Source organism: Narcine bancroftii, chromosome 1, assembly GCF_036971445.1.
Source record: "Narcine bancroftii isolate sNarBan1 chromosome 1, sNarBan1.hap1, whole genome shotgun sequence".
Lineage (NCBI taxonomy): Eukaryota > Metazoa > Chordata > Chondrichthyes > Torpediniformes > Narcinidae > Narcine > Narcine bancroftii.
Window position 1 is genome coordinate 102014463 of NC_091469.1, and position 14983 is coordinate 102029445.

Below are 14983 nucleotides of genomic sequence, written 5' to 3' on the forward strand. Positions count from 1 at the left end.
TACCTGGACTTTTTGTAAAGATCTAATTCCCCAGCCTTAAACACCCTTGCTCTTGCCCTCAGCAGATTGCAGATTCTCTAATTCATCCAGGGCTTCTGGTTAGGGAACACCCGGTATGTGCATGTGGGCACACACTCATCCACGCAGGTCTTGATGAAGTCAGTGACACCTGCTGCATATTGAGTCAAGTCTATGGATGAGCTTTTGAATATGTTCTAGTCCACTGATTCATAGCAGTCCTGCAGATGCCCCTCTGCCTCCCTCGACCATACTTTCGCTATCTTCACCGGGAGTAGAAGTCCAGCCAGGTGATCAGACTTGCCATACTGAGGTCATGGTATGGCTTGGTATTTGTTCTTCATGGTGGCGTAGCAGTGGTCGAGTATGTTGGTTCCCCTGGTCTCACATGTGATGCGTTGGTGGTAGTTTGTCAGAGACTTCTTCAGGTTGGCCTGATTGAGTCCCCCACAATGATCAGGAAGGCATCAGGATGTGCTGTCTCATGGCTGTTTATCACAGTCCTCAGTCCCTCCAGCGTCAACCTGATGTTCGCCTGGGGCGGAATGTACACTGCAACCAGGATGATGGTGGTGAATGTCCTCGGCAGGTAGAATGGGCTACACTTGATCGCCAGATGTTCCAAGTTGGGTTACCAAGACTGGGACATGGCCGTCACATCTGTACACCTCTCCTGGTTTTTCCAGACACTGGTGTTCAATCAGCGTGATGGAGGGTGTAGCACTTGGGTTGCAGTGCATTTCTTCCATACTTCTCTTTTACCGACTACTTAAAAAACATTTTTAAAACTTTAAGATTTCAATCCATGCACTCCTTCCCCTCCCCCCTCCCCCCCCCCCCCCCCCTTAAATGTAGTGTATGCCCTGGGCTGCTCTCAGACATGTATATAACAAGATGAAGTAGCTTGTGGAAAACAACTGTAATGTATAATTATCTGGTGAAGCACACTTATTGGCCAGTTGTACCAGTGGCCCCTCCCCACAGGCTCATGTATAAAGGTGACTGTTTCACAGCCCCCTGCAACTCTGTTCAGGACAGTAGGGATGTGCTATGTTCTTAAATGAATTAAAGCCTATTGGTTTCTCCACAATAGTCTCCTGAGTGATTGATGTTGCATCAGTTTAATTCACTTGAAGTTTTCTATAACGGAGCAAATCCTCAAATCAGAAAAGCTGGAAATTGACTCAATTGCCTGAGGCATCTCCCAGGTTCGAACTCTGGCAGTGCTGTCTTGAAGCAGGCCTCCACTACCATTGTGCAATCAGAGACCAACACACTGCAGGTACTACACTCCTGGGTCGGCATCCTGGTGCACTCCATGATCAGAGACCCCACAACGTACAGAAGGCAATAGACATCTTGAAAGGGCAATACCTGCGTAAGATCAACATTGTCTATGCTGGACACCTCCTTTTGACTCGAAAACAACAACCCGGCAAATCAAACACTGAATATCATCGGCCCTTCGACCACTTGGCAGGGCCTGCGAATGAAAAGCCGTGTCCGCCGCGGAGTATCAGAGGACATGATCTGGGACACCTACTTTGCGGAGATCAGATCGAATTACATATGACAGAAACTTTTGGAGTAAGGGGAACTCAGCCTATGGAGAACAGTTGAGCTGGCAGATACACTGGAGATGACTCTCCAGAAACATGAAGGCCCTACTCAATCAACAACGCGGCCACCTCTTGGTCACCCCGGGCGCAGCCATCCTGGGACATGCCACCACCTCCCCCCACCCCCACTAAAGGCCAGATTGCAGCAGCAGTGCTCTGCAAAAGCATCCTGACACTCTCGGCTGGCTCTGGTAATAACACAGGCATAGCTGGGTTGTTCCGGGAACACCAAAGTGCTCCTTCTGCAGCCTGGGCCAGCATCAGAGGAAATGCTTCCCAGCAAAGGATTCAATCTGCTCCAGCTGTGGGAAGAAGGGCCACTACGTCAAAGTGTGCAAGTCCAAATTCCTTCCTAGCAGTGCCAAGTGTAATCTGTGGGGGCCACCATCTTGGATGCCATCTTCAGGACCCAGCTGCGCCACGTGTGGGCTGCAGAGGCCACCATCTTAGGTGGCATCTTCCAAATCTGGCAAGACCCTCTGCGGGCCCTGTGGGCCGCCATTTTAGACACTGCCATCTTCTACTGCAGCGAGGTGCAACGACCTGACTCTAGCTTTCATCACCCTCAACCAGGACTGTCCACACCAACTCGCCAGGTTGATGATGGACATCAAGGTAACGTGATGAGCTGCTTGTTCGATAGCGGGAGCACGGAGAGTTTTATACATCTGGACACAGTGCAGTGCCTCTCCCTCACAGTGTTTCCAGTGAACCAGAAGGTCTCCTTGGGATCCAAATCATATACAGCAGATGTTTGGGGTTGCTGATGTGACTTTAACAGTGTGGTGTACTGAATATGACAACCTTAGGCTGATAGTAATGTCGCAGCTCTGCGCTGCTAGACTGTTGGAGCTTGATTTTCAATGTCACTTTAAAAGCGTTTGATGGCATTTGATGGGCCCCATCTACCCCTTACCAGCAATTTGATAGCCAACCACCACCACCTCCCCCTGCCTCACCCCCAACTGCTAACCCATTACCACTAAAACCAGACAGTACAGCACTGGGGATAGTGCCTTAATCCGGGAAAAGGCACTGCTCTTACTTAAGGAAGGGGGTCATTGAAGCCAGCAATAGCCCTTGGAGAGTGCAGGTGGTGGTAGTGCGGGGAACTGGGAAAAGAATAGAAGTCATCGACTACCATCAGACTATCAATGGATACACTCAATTGGATGCACACCCCCTTCCGTGAATCACCAACATGGTCAACCAAGTTGCCCAGTATTGGGTCTTTTTGACCATCGACCTAAAGTCAGCATACCATCAGCTACCCATCCACTCAGAGGATCACCAGTATACGGTTCGAGACAGATGGTCATCTCCACCACTTCCTACAGGTCCCCTTTGGTGTCACGATCAGAATCTCAGGCCACTTTCCCGTATCTCAATAACATCATTATCTAATCTCCAAAGATTTCTTGAGATAGCCAAGCTCCTTAGTCTGACGAACAACAAGGCCAAGTGCGTGTTTCGTACAACTCGCCTGGCCATCCTTGGCAGCATCGAGGAGAATGGCATCATTGGCCTGGACCCAGACCACATGCAACCACTCTTGGAGCTTTCCCTTCCAACAGCCTCAAGGCCCGGAAGAGGTGCTTTGGGTTTTTCTCCTTTTATGCTCAGTGGGTCCCCAATTATGCAGACAAGGCCCACCCTCTTATCAAATCTATGTCCTTCCCTCTGGTAGAGGAGCCTTGTACAGACTTCAACTATATCAAGATCGACGTCGCTAAGGTCACAATGAATCCACCCCTTTTAAGGTAGAAAGCGATGTGTCAGACTTCGCCTTGGCATCCACCCTTAATCAGGCTGCAGGCCCGTTGCTTTTTTTTCACGCACCCTGCAGGGCCCTGAGATTCAATACACCTCAGTCGAAAAAGAGGCCCAACCCATTGTCAAAGTAGTGCGGCACTGGTGCCATTACCTGGCTGGTAAGAGATTCACCTTGCTGACCAACAAATGCACTGTCGCATTCATGTTCAACAATCAACAGTGGGGTAAATTCAAAAACGATAAAATACACAGTAGAGAATAGAATTATCAACCTAAAACTATGACATCCTGTACTGGCCGGGGAAACTTAACGAGCTATCCCATGAGACTTGTGCCAGCGCCCAAATCAACCAACTGCAAAACATCCATAATGATCTCTGTCATCCTGGGATCACCAGGTTTTTTCACTTTGCTAAAGCTCGCAACCTGCTATACTCCATTGACGAGATCAGGACCATAACAAAGAACTGTCAGGTTTGTGCTGACTTCAATCCGCACTTCTACCAGCCAGACACGGTACAACTAATCAAAGCCACTCGCCCCTTTGAGTGATTCAATGTCAACTTTAAAGTACCCCTGCTCTCCACCGACTGTAACATTTACTTCCTTAACATCATCGACAAATATTTCCATTTTCCATTTGCCATCCCCTGCACAGATATGACTGCTGCCACAGCCACCCCTGTGCAGGCTTTTCACTTTATTTGGCTTCCCCAGTTATATCCACAGTGACTGGGGGCCTTCCTTTATGAGTGATGAGTTGCGCCAGTACCTGTTGGCCAGAGGCATTGCCATGAGCAGGACCACTAGTTACAACCCCTGGGGTAACTGGCAAGTGGAGAGGGAGAATGCTAAGGTCTGGAAGGCAGTCCTCCTGGCCTTGCAGTCCAAAGGCCTCTCAGTCTCCTGCTGGGAGGAGGTTCTCCCGGAGGCCCTCGACTCTACCAGTTCCCTGCTGTACACACCACATGAACGTATGTTTTCCTTCCCCAGGAAATATGCAACAGGGACCACATTACTGGCATAGCTGACATCCCCAGGGCCCACATTACCGTCCTGCTCTGATGCATGTGAGGAACCATAAGTCTGACCCATTGGTCAAAAGGGTCCACCTCCTCCATGCCAACCCCCAATATGCCTACGTAGCATATCCGGACGGACATGAGGACACCGTTTCCATCAAGGACTTGGCTCCTTCAGGGGCCTTGGAGACTGTAGTTAATCACCCCAACCCTCCTCACTGTTGAATGCACACGATGCACCTGACCTCTGGTATCCTGCCTCTGTCCCGAGGGAGGATACACCAGGCGTGGTGCCCACCCACCAGCACAATACCGATGAATATGAACAGGCGCCCGAGACTGTCCAGGACTCCGCTGCTGCATCGCAGCCGCAACCAATTCTATGACAATCCCAACGAGCGACCAGACCACCTGAAAGGCTGAACTTATGAGCTTCAAATTGTAAACTTGTAACTTTGTAAGTTCCACTTCACTCCACGGGACTCTTTTTAAAAACAAGGGGTGAATGTGGTAAACCACTGTAATGTATAATTATGTGGTCAAGCTCACATATTGGCCAGTTGTACCTGTGGCCCCTCCCCACAGGCTCTGCATAAAGGCGATTGTTCCACAGCCCCCAGCAACTCCGTGCAGGACAACTGAACAGTAGGGATGTGCTATGTTCTCAAGTGAATTAAAGCCTATTGGTTTCTCCACAATCGTCTCCTGCGTGATTGATGGTGTACCAGAGTTTCAATAAACAAAAGTGCTGGAGAAACTCAGCAAGTCACAGAGATTTCCTAATGTTGCAAACAAATGTAATCAAGGTTTTGGGCCTGAGCCCTTCATTGTGTATTGAACTGCAATTACAGGGTCTGCAGACTTTCATGTTTAACTCCAAAAAAGAGGAATGTTGGGTGTCCTGAAGACCATGTGGTTGGATAGGTCTCCAGGGCCTAATCGGATCTCACCTAGGTTACTGTTCAAAACAACTGGGGAGTCTGTTGGGTCATTGTACTCTCTTTATCCACAGGCAAGGTCCCAGAGGACAAGAGAATAATCAGTTTCAGAGGGGCAACAGGGACAACCCAAAAATTTATAGGTGGGGTGAGCCTGACATTAGTGGTAGGAAAATTATTAGAGAAGATTCTTAGGGTAGATTTGTTAAGGATAGTCAATATGGCCTTGTGCAGAGATAGTCATGTCTTACGAGCAACAGCTTTTCAAAGAGAAGACAAAGTTGATCAATGAGGATGGGGCTGTGTATGTTGTCCACAGACTTAGATAAAGATTTAACTAGGACGCTTGTATAGGCTGATCCAGAAGATAAAGTCATGTGCGATCCACAGTGAGTTTGGAAATTGGATACTAAATTGAGAAGACAAAGGGTAGTAGTGGAGGGGGTGAAAAATGATGAGCAATCATTGATGATCTGCTGACCCACTTCACCAGTGGCCAATCATTGATTTGCTGTGAGATTGAGGGGGGTGGGGGAAGACACTTGTGGTCACATAACTAGTCCTCCCATTGACAAGATGTCAAGATAAAATTCATCTTCTCCAAAAGCCATGTTCTTGTCTCCATGGGCATGGCCTGGCCCCCAGATCCCCTGGATAAAGATATATGGGAAATAAACCAGACCAGAAATGCCCAGTGAAATGCTGAATTATTAAACCGTTGAAATCTAAAGATCAAAGACACAGAATAGCTGGCAAATAAAACTCTGATTGTTAAAAATAAAGAAGAAATTTGTACTTCATACAAAAAAAAGCCTTCTTATTTTATCTGGGGTTTGTTTATTTTATTTTGTTTATAATTTTCCAGAAATCTATTGCTCACATGGATTTTAGCTTAACGACAGAGTTCAGAGACAGTGCATTGAATAAGCTTCTGGCTCCAGTCCTTTGAAACAATCTTGTCCTGTCTGTTTTTGTGTCATGTTTCCATCTGACTTCCCAATGCCAGACTACTGTGAAATTTGAAAAGCTTAAATTGAAGTGGTGATATACTGTGCAGAATAGCAACCTGAGGAGATTGGCCATTCTCCTGAACAGACAGGGGTGTGCCGTAAGACCATAGGATGTAGGAGCAGAAGTAGGCCATTCGGCCTGTCGTCCACTCCACCATTCCATCATGAGCTGATCCATTCCCCCACTCAGCCCCACTCCTCTGCCTTCTCCCCATAACCTTTGATACCCTGACTATTCAGATACCTATCAATCTCTAACGGCATGGCCTCCACAGCCACCTGTGGCAGCAAATTCCAGAGGTTCACCACTCTCCCACAATTGTAGAGCAGAGGGTAATATTGTTTCAGTCACAGTATGATGTTCTTCTTACAAATGATACTCAAGGAATGGATGGAGTCACAGAGTCCTACAGCATGGAGTGAGGCCCTTCAGCCCATTGAGCACCAAGCTACAGTGATCACTTTTACGATTTTCCCAAATTACCATCAGCTCCCCAAAGATTCTACCACAGACCAACCACAAGAGTTAATTTACAGTGACCATTCAGGACAATCTGATGGAGCAAACAGTCAACCCTTCATACATCACTGTTGTAGATTCTACAAACACCATCCACAAACCCAGGGCCTGAGAGGACAGGACCAGCAGGCCCCTTTGTCACACACACAATGGTCTTATTCCTTAAGAATCATTGGATCAAAATCCTGGAGCCCTACCGCACAGCAACCGTTTAAGTGCTTCAGAAAGGTTCAGTAGTACTTTCCATAGCCATACATCATCACTCCCTCTAACTCGGTCACCATTACTCCCTCTAACTCTGTCACTCCCTGTAAATCCATCAACGTCACTCCCTCTAAGCCCGTCACTATCACTCCTAACCCCATCACTCCCTCTAACCACGTCACTCCCTCCAACCCCATCATTCCCTCTAACCCATCACTTCCTCTAAACCCCCTTCACTCCCTCTAACCCCATCATTCACTCTAATCCCATCACTGTTACTCCCTCTAACCCCATCACTCCCTCTAACCCTGTAACCATCACTCCCTCTAACCCTATCACTGTTTTCTCTATAATTCCACCATTAATTTTCTCAACAAACATATCAGCCTTGTTCTCTGTTGGACTCTTCCTATTATTTTGTATAACATTATTAACATTAAGAATATAAAATGTGGCCAACCAAACTTAAATTTCATAGGAGCACGATTGTAGTGTGGACTATTGTACCTTGCCACCCTACCTTCCCCATCCATCCCTCAATCAGTGGGGTGGGGTGGGGGCTGTCCATCCCTTTGTTCTGAGTGTTTTGAATGTTGTGTGTAAATGTGGTTGGTTAAGTGTGAAGTTTTAAATGTTGAGAGTGCAAGTTGGGGAGGAGGAGGGATGAAAAGATCTTGAACTCTGCAGAAAACTTTGTATAACACTGATAACTGTAAACTGTCGTCAATGCTGATACTGTTAACATTGATACTGATCATGATGAAAACTGTTTGAGTTTAAGTTTGGAAAATTATAAAAATTCAAAGAAATTATAAAAATTCAAAGAAATTATAAATATTCAAAGGAAAACTAAGAATATAAGGAATAGTAGCAAGAGTGGGTCAATTGGCCCTTCAAGCCTGCTCCACCTTTCAACAGATCTTCTTTAGCACCATTTCTCGAAACTGTATTTCACCCTTTGAGCCCTTGATGTCCAGAACCATCATCCTCACTCAGAATATATACAATGTCAGAGCCTCTGCAGATTTCAGGCAGAGAGAATTCACAAACTCAGCATCCTCCAGGAGAAGAATGATTTCTTCACTCTTGGCCCTAAAATACCTGCTCACAATTCTCATACTCACCATGACTCCTGAAAAAGGTTCATATCTGCAAAGTTTAATGCCTTTTGTTTTCTATGGTTGCTGCGTGACCTGCTGAATCCCTCCAGTATGGAGAGACACCAACCTATACCTGAACATCAATAAAACAAAGGAGATGGTGGTTGACTTCTGGCTTGAGCCTGGAGAGATCACTCTCCACTTTCCATCGATGGCTCCACCGTCGAGGTAATCAAAAGCACCAAATTCCTTGGTGTGCACTTGGCAGAGGATCTCTCCTGGTCCCACAACACCAGATCTATTGCCAAGAAGGCCCAACAATGCCTTTACTTCCTACGGAGGATGAAGATAGTTCGGCTTCCATCCTCCACCCTCACTACATTCTACAGGGAATGCATTGAGAGCATCCTATGTAACTGCATCACTGCCTGGTTCGGGAACTGCATTATCTCAGAACACATGTCCCTGCAGCAGATAGTAAGGCCTGCTGAGGGGATCATTGGGGTCTCTCTCACTGCCATGATGGACATTTATAATGGCCGTTGTTTACAGAAAGCCATAAACATTGTGAAGGACTCCACACACCCCTCCCGCAATCTGTTCTCCCTCCTGCCATCCAGGAAGAGATACCGAAGCATTTGGTCCCTCATGACCAGTTTGAAAAACAGCTTTCTCCCCCACACTGTGAGGCTTCTGAATTCCGGGAGTACACAGCGTTAGCATATGTAATATGATATTTATGTGATATGTTACTTATAAAAAAAGTTGCTGATGTAATTTATCGATGTAAATAACTAACTCCACGGTCTGGAGAAATGCTATCTTGTTTTTCACTGTACTCTGTAAGGTTTATCATATGAACAACAAATAAACACAACTTGACTTGACAGTACCTTTCTGTACTCCACTCGATGCCAGCATCTGCAGGTTTTCATGTTTACCTCTCATATCAGGATCGTGAGACGAGACAACTTGTTTTTCTCTATTCTGAGTTGTGTCATGTATTTTAGACCCTGGTGATCTTTATTGAATAAATGAGAATAAATTTTCATTCCTGGAAGCAGCCAAATGAATTTTCCCCACAGCCTGTATGGAAGTGGTCAATAACTGTACATGATACTCCATGTGTAATTTCACCAAGGCCATAAACAATTACTGCTGCATTAAAATCCTCTTTCAATAAAACATCATGTAGTTTCCCCACTTAATCAATGTCTATATCTGTACTTTAGCATTCAGGGATCTAGGTACAGCACACCCAGGTCCTTTCAAACAGCAGCACTAACCAATCTCTCACCACTAATAAATAGCCTGTGTTTCTAATAAGGGTAATATTTTACCAGATTATAGTCCTGACATGTCCTCGCCTAGCCATTCATTTGATCTTCATTGCCTGGGAGCCTTCATACTTCCTTTTAGATTTCACAATTCTATCCAAAGTCTCCAGAACTCTCCCTTGCTACTGGAACACCTCAAAACCTTTGTATATCCAAAGCAAATACACCAGCCCTTCCATTCTTGCTGGTACATATGCCCATCTTTATTACATTCTTTTTTACATTCTCATGGTTACCATAGCAGTTTTTACAACATTATTACAGCACCGGGTTCAAATCCAACGCTGTCTGTATGTTCTCCTCGTGTCCACATGATTTTCCTCTGGGTGCTCCAGTTTCCTCCCAACCTTCAAAAAGCGTATGGGGCTCAGAGATTAATTAGTCACATGGGTATATTTGGGTGGCCCAGGATTATGGTCCAGAAAGGCCTGTTACCATGTTGCATGTCCAAATTAAAATGAACATAAAAACAACCAGAATGGTCTAATCAAGGTTTGATACAAGATCAGCGCATCTCCTTATTGTTCAATTCTTATTATCGAGAGAATATTGTTAAAAAATAAGACAGAACATCTGGCTTGCTATATTTGCCTGCATATCAAGTTTTAGAAGTTTATGCATCTGTTCTTCCAAATCCTTTAGTTCCTCTAAGTCTACACAATACAGGAACACAGCTGAAATCCATTGGAAAGGTTTATGCATAGAATAAAAGATTGGAGTGAGTTAAGTATTCAGTTGGGGTTTTCTATTAGTTTATTTATGGAATAACAAGCATCCAGATCTGAAATGGAAGCTAAAATCCAACCAAGAGTTTTGGGTGGTTCACATGTGGAAAGTTCAGGATCAAATTTGGTGTTGGAACTTAATTAAGTGGTTTTTATTTAGAAATAAACTTTCAGCAGTGATGAATTATAATGTATAATTTAATTTTGCTTCATGTGAATTGCTTCCTGGAGTAACAAATCTCTGGGTATATGTTATAGCTTGTAATCTCATTACAGATACATAGCGATTAATTCCAGGGTGGAATCCAATTAAGGATATGAATGGTTTATACGGTATGAAGAAGAAAAGTTTCAAGATAAGATTTAATAGATAGTTTTGGATAATTTATTCATAAAGACAAAGGGCCTTTGTCACACCCCACCTTGGTCCATCTATCACCTACTGGCCCCTGTATGACCTCTCCTCAGTCCACCTATCAGACCCTGCATATCCCTTGCTCCATCTATCATCTATGTGCCCCTGTCTCACCCCTCCTTGCTTCACCAATCACCTACTGGCCCTGTCTTATCTCTCCTCAGTCCACCTATCACATACCGACTTACCTTGATCCACCTATCATCTTTTACTCCTTCCCCCCATCCACTTTTTACATCCCTCTCCACTCTCAGTCCTGATGCAGGGTTTAGGCCTGTTGACGATTCCTTCCCCCACCCTCCCACAGATGCTGGTCAACTTGTTGAGTTCCTACAATATATTTTTCCAGATTCCAGCATCTACAGTCTTAAATCTGATCAATGGGTAAGAAAAGTTGACAGATTCAACAGTGGATACTAGAGAATTAATTATATGATGCATTCCAATGAGGGTAACAGGTGGGAAGGTGAGAGTATGGAGAGTCTTAGGTTGGAGGGTAGAGTGTTGGAGATAGGAGAAATGGTTGGGTAGTTTCTATGTAACAGAACAGATGTCAGGGGTAAGATACTGTTTGCAATCTATTTGAAGGGTTCAGGATTTTATATGATACATGTCTTAATATACAGGCAGGAATCAAATTAGGAGATTCTGTCCATTTGTAGATGGAATAAATAAGAGATATTAGAAACTTGCAGGCTCTAACAAAAGAGTGCACAGGGCACAGTTCAATCAGCAATGGATAGAATTTAATGGAAGTATAATTTTTTTATATATGTAGAAGAGTGGAAAGCAGGAATAAGATGTGAGCTGAAATATATCGGAAGGTTTGGGTGCAAGTTTGCTTTATTTCAGATTAAGTGAATTGATGAAATGTTACTGAAGCCTTCATCCTTCCTTGGAGAATGGGCTGATAAGCAAAGCTAAAGTGAGAGAACACAAAGGAATGCGAAAGCTGTGAAATGCAGAGCCATAGTGAAATGCCCAGAGAGTCAGGACATGGTAACAGGGAGAGAAAACTGAGCCAATATTACAGATGGGCATCCTACAGCAGAACTGACAACAGAAAGAGAGTTACTTGTTGAACTGCTGTCTACAATGTGCCCAGAGAGAAAATTGGATGTATTTTTCCTCAAGCTTGTATTGAACGTTGTTCAGGAGGCCATGTATAGATAGTGGGAGTAGAATAGAGATTGAAAGTGGCAATTGGTTGTTTGGATTAGCCTTTCAAATATAGGCAGCTCATCTAATGAGTGTCTGGTTTCTCCAATGCGGAAGAGATCACATTGTGAGCACTGAATGCTCTACACTAGATTGGTGGAAAGAAAGAGTGACACATGGAAGGAGGGAGGAGAAAGGGCAGGTGATGGAATGCCTGTGGTTCCTCAGGAAACTGCTGGGAAAAGGTGGAGATGGGAGAACACAGCAGGTAGTTGCAAAGGAAACAGATGATCTGATTCTCCACTTTCTTTTCTGGACCTCTGAGCTCCAACCACACATACATCTGAAATATCTTCCTTCTTGAGCTTCCCCTCCACCATACTTCATCATTTCTCTGCCTGAGCAGAGCAAGGACATGCCTCCCAGTGCACCAGCCTCAGCATTCGTCACATCATCCTTCTCTCCAGGAACTCAAAGTGCCCTTCTAGGTGAAGAAATGATTCACTCGTACTGCTTCCAATCCAACATGCTCCGTTCAGTGTCACAGAGTGGCCTCTTGTACCCCTGTGAAAAAAAAACAAATGGCCCATTCAGTCGATCCTGAACTTTTCACTGCATTCTATTTTAATGCTCTATCCAACTTCCCTCTAACCAATCTGCCTGTGGGTTTTGCACTGCAGTAACAATGTCCTACATAAGTTTGGGAAAGAAAACCTCATCTCCCTTCTGGGCACATCACTGGTGTCAGCCCCCACCTAACTCAATTCCTTTGTTTGAACTTGAAATGGGCAGTTCTGTTGTAGGTAAACCATTGTTAATTATGGGTTCAATGTTGCTCTCTCCATTAGCCTGGCCTGGCCTGCTTCACTTTCTCTCCAGATCTATATTTCACAACTTTTACATTCTTTTGTGCTTTCTCTCTCTAACTGTCTTCATCCCATTGGTTTTAAGTGTCTTTGTTTGTGTTATCTCTTCTTAATTACCTGCATTAATCCATAAACCAGGCCCTTTATCAACAGCTTATTCCCACAGCAATCCTTACCTCACCTATTGGTATTTTAACTATTTTCTGATTCAGTTTCCAGCATCTGCAGTTATTGTCATTCATATTTAGGAGTAGGGTTGTTCATTTCCCATATTAATGAGGACTTGGAAAGTCAGAGCCACATCGAATGTTGTTGCTGTTGTGAAAGCCTACTGTGATTACCTTTCAAAATGGGAGTATAATTGTAAAATGAACTGTGTGGAAAACCATTTGATAGGAAGCAAGGAAACTTTGGAAAGCACCAAGAGACAGTGGTAACAGCAGATGGTGAGGTCAACAAAGCCTTCGACACCGTGAGCAGGAAAGGGCTTTGGAAAATACTAGAGCGCATCGGATGCCCCCCAAAGTTCCTCAACATGATTATCCAACTGGGGGGAGGAGTCACGTGATGGAGTAGTGGCCGGACGGTGAACTCCAGCCCTCTCCAGAAAAGTCGGGAAAAACAAGAGAAAATACAAAGGCACAGAAATACAAGTTAAAGAAAAGTGAGTATAAAGGTGGAAAGATTAAAAGTGTGACCTTTGTGACATATGAAAAGTGAAATCTTTTCTGGGGGGGGCTGGGTGGGGGAAAAGAGCGGTCACTGCAAAATCAGTTGACGCTTGCGAGTGGATTCGCAAATCCAAATGGAGAGGGGAGATGTGGTTGTCCGACAAGGGATAAAGCACAACTCAGGAGGGGAAGGGGAGATTGGGGATAAAGAAGATAGAAATAGGAGAATAAGGAAAATGTTGGATGTTGTAGGAATGTTGTCTGGTAAAGAGTTGAAAATAAGAAAACAGAAATGGAAAAGGAGGAAAGGTAATGATGGAAAAACGGAAAGAGAAGATAAACAAAATATAAAATGGCTACGCTGAACTATATGACTTTAAATATTAATGGAATACATAACCAAATTAAAAGGAAGAAACTACTAAATTTACTGAAAAAGGAAAAAATAGATATAGCATTTGTCCAAGAAACACACTTAACTGAATTGGAGCACAAGAAATTAAAGAGAGATTGGGTAGGACATGTAACAGCAGCATCGTATAATTCAAAAGCAAGAGGAGTGGCTATATTAATTAGCAAAAATGTGCCATTTAAAATAGAAGAGGAAATAATAGATCCAGCAGGGAGATATGTTATGATAAAATGTCAGATATATTCGGAGCATTGGAATCTACTTAATATATATTCACCTAACGAAGAAGATCAAAAGTTTATGCAAGATATCTTTTTGAAGGTAGCTAATACGCAAAGGAACATACTAATAGGAGGGGATTTCAATCTGAATTTGGATCCAAATATGGATAAAACGGGGAAAAAAATTAACAGGAAGAACAAAGTAACCAAATTTATAATTAAATCAATGCAAGAAATGAAACTTGTGGACATATGGAGGAATCAAAACCCAAAAGAAAAGGAATACTCATACTACTCGACTAGACATAAAACATACTCAAGAATAGACCTATTTTTGTTATCAGCTAGTATGCAGGATAGAGTAAGAAAAACAGAATATAAAGTGAGAATGCTATCGGACCATTCACCCTTAATACTGACAGTAAAGCTAGAGGACATCCCTCCAAGAATGTATAGATGGAGATTAAACCCCATGCTACTTAAAAGACAGGATTTTAGAGAATTTATTGAAAAACAATTAAAAATGTACTTTGAAGTAAATACGGAATCAGTGGAAGATAAGTTTATACTATGGGACGCAATGAAAGCATTCATTAGAGGACAAATAATAAGTTATGCAACCAAGATGAAGAAGGACTATAATCAGGAAACAGAGCAGTTGGAAAGTGAAATAATAAACATAGAAAAAAAATTAGCAATAAAGGAAGATACAACCAAAAGAAGAGAATTGGCGGATAAAAAAATAAAATATGAAACATTACAAACATATAAGGTAGAGAAGAATATAATGAAGACAAAACAGAAATATTATGAACTAGGTGAAAAAACACACAAAATCTTAGCATGGCAGCTTAAGACAGAGCAAACTAAGAAAATGGTATTGGCAACAAGGAAAAAAGACAAACAAATTACATATAATCCAAAAGAAATTAAGGAAAACTTCAGAGAATTCTATGAACAATTATACCGAACTG

General features: G+C 43.6%; 2 protein-coding genes across 3 annotated transcripts in view; one reads left to right on the plus strand and one right to left on the minus strand.

Annotated features, from left to right (window-relative positions):
• Positions 1 to 14983, plus strand: part of LOC138761754 (torsin-4A-B-like) — a 65742-nt gene that overhangs the window by 17661 nt on the left and 33098 nt on the right. The window lies entirely within an intron of this gene.
• LOC138761776 (endogenous retrovirus group PABLB member 1 Env polyprotein-like) overlaps positions 1 to 14983 on the minus strand; it is a 150448-nt gene that overhangs the window by 17139 nt on the left and 118326 nt on the right. Inside the window, exon 3 of one of the 2 annotated variants that reach the window (XR_011356514.1) lies at positions 9742 to 12403. The exons of the other annotated variant lie outside the window; for it this stretch is intronic. The gene's annotated coding sequence lies outside the window, so the exon portion shown is untranslated. Of the gene's footprint in view, positions 1 to 9741; positions 12404 to 14983 lie in introns of those variants that run through there. 2 annotated transcript variants of the gene reach the window in all.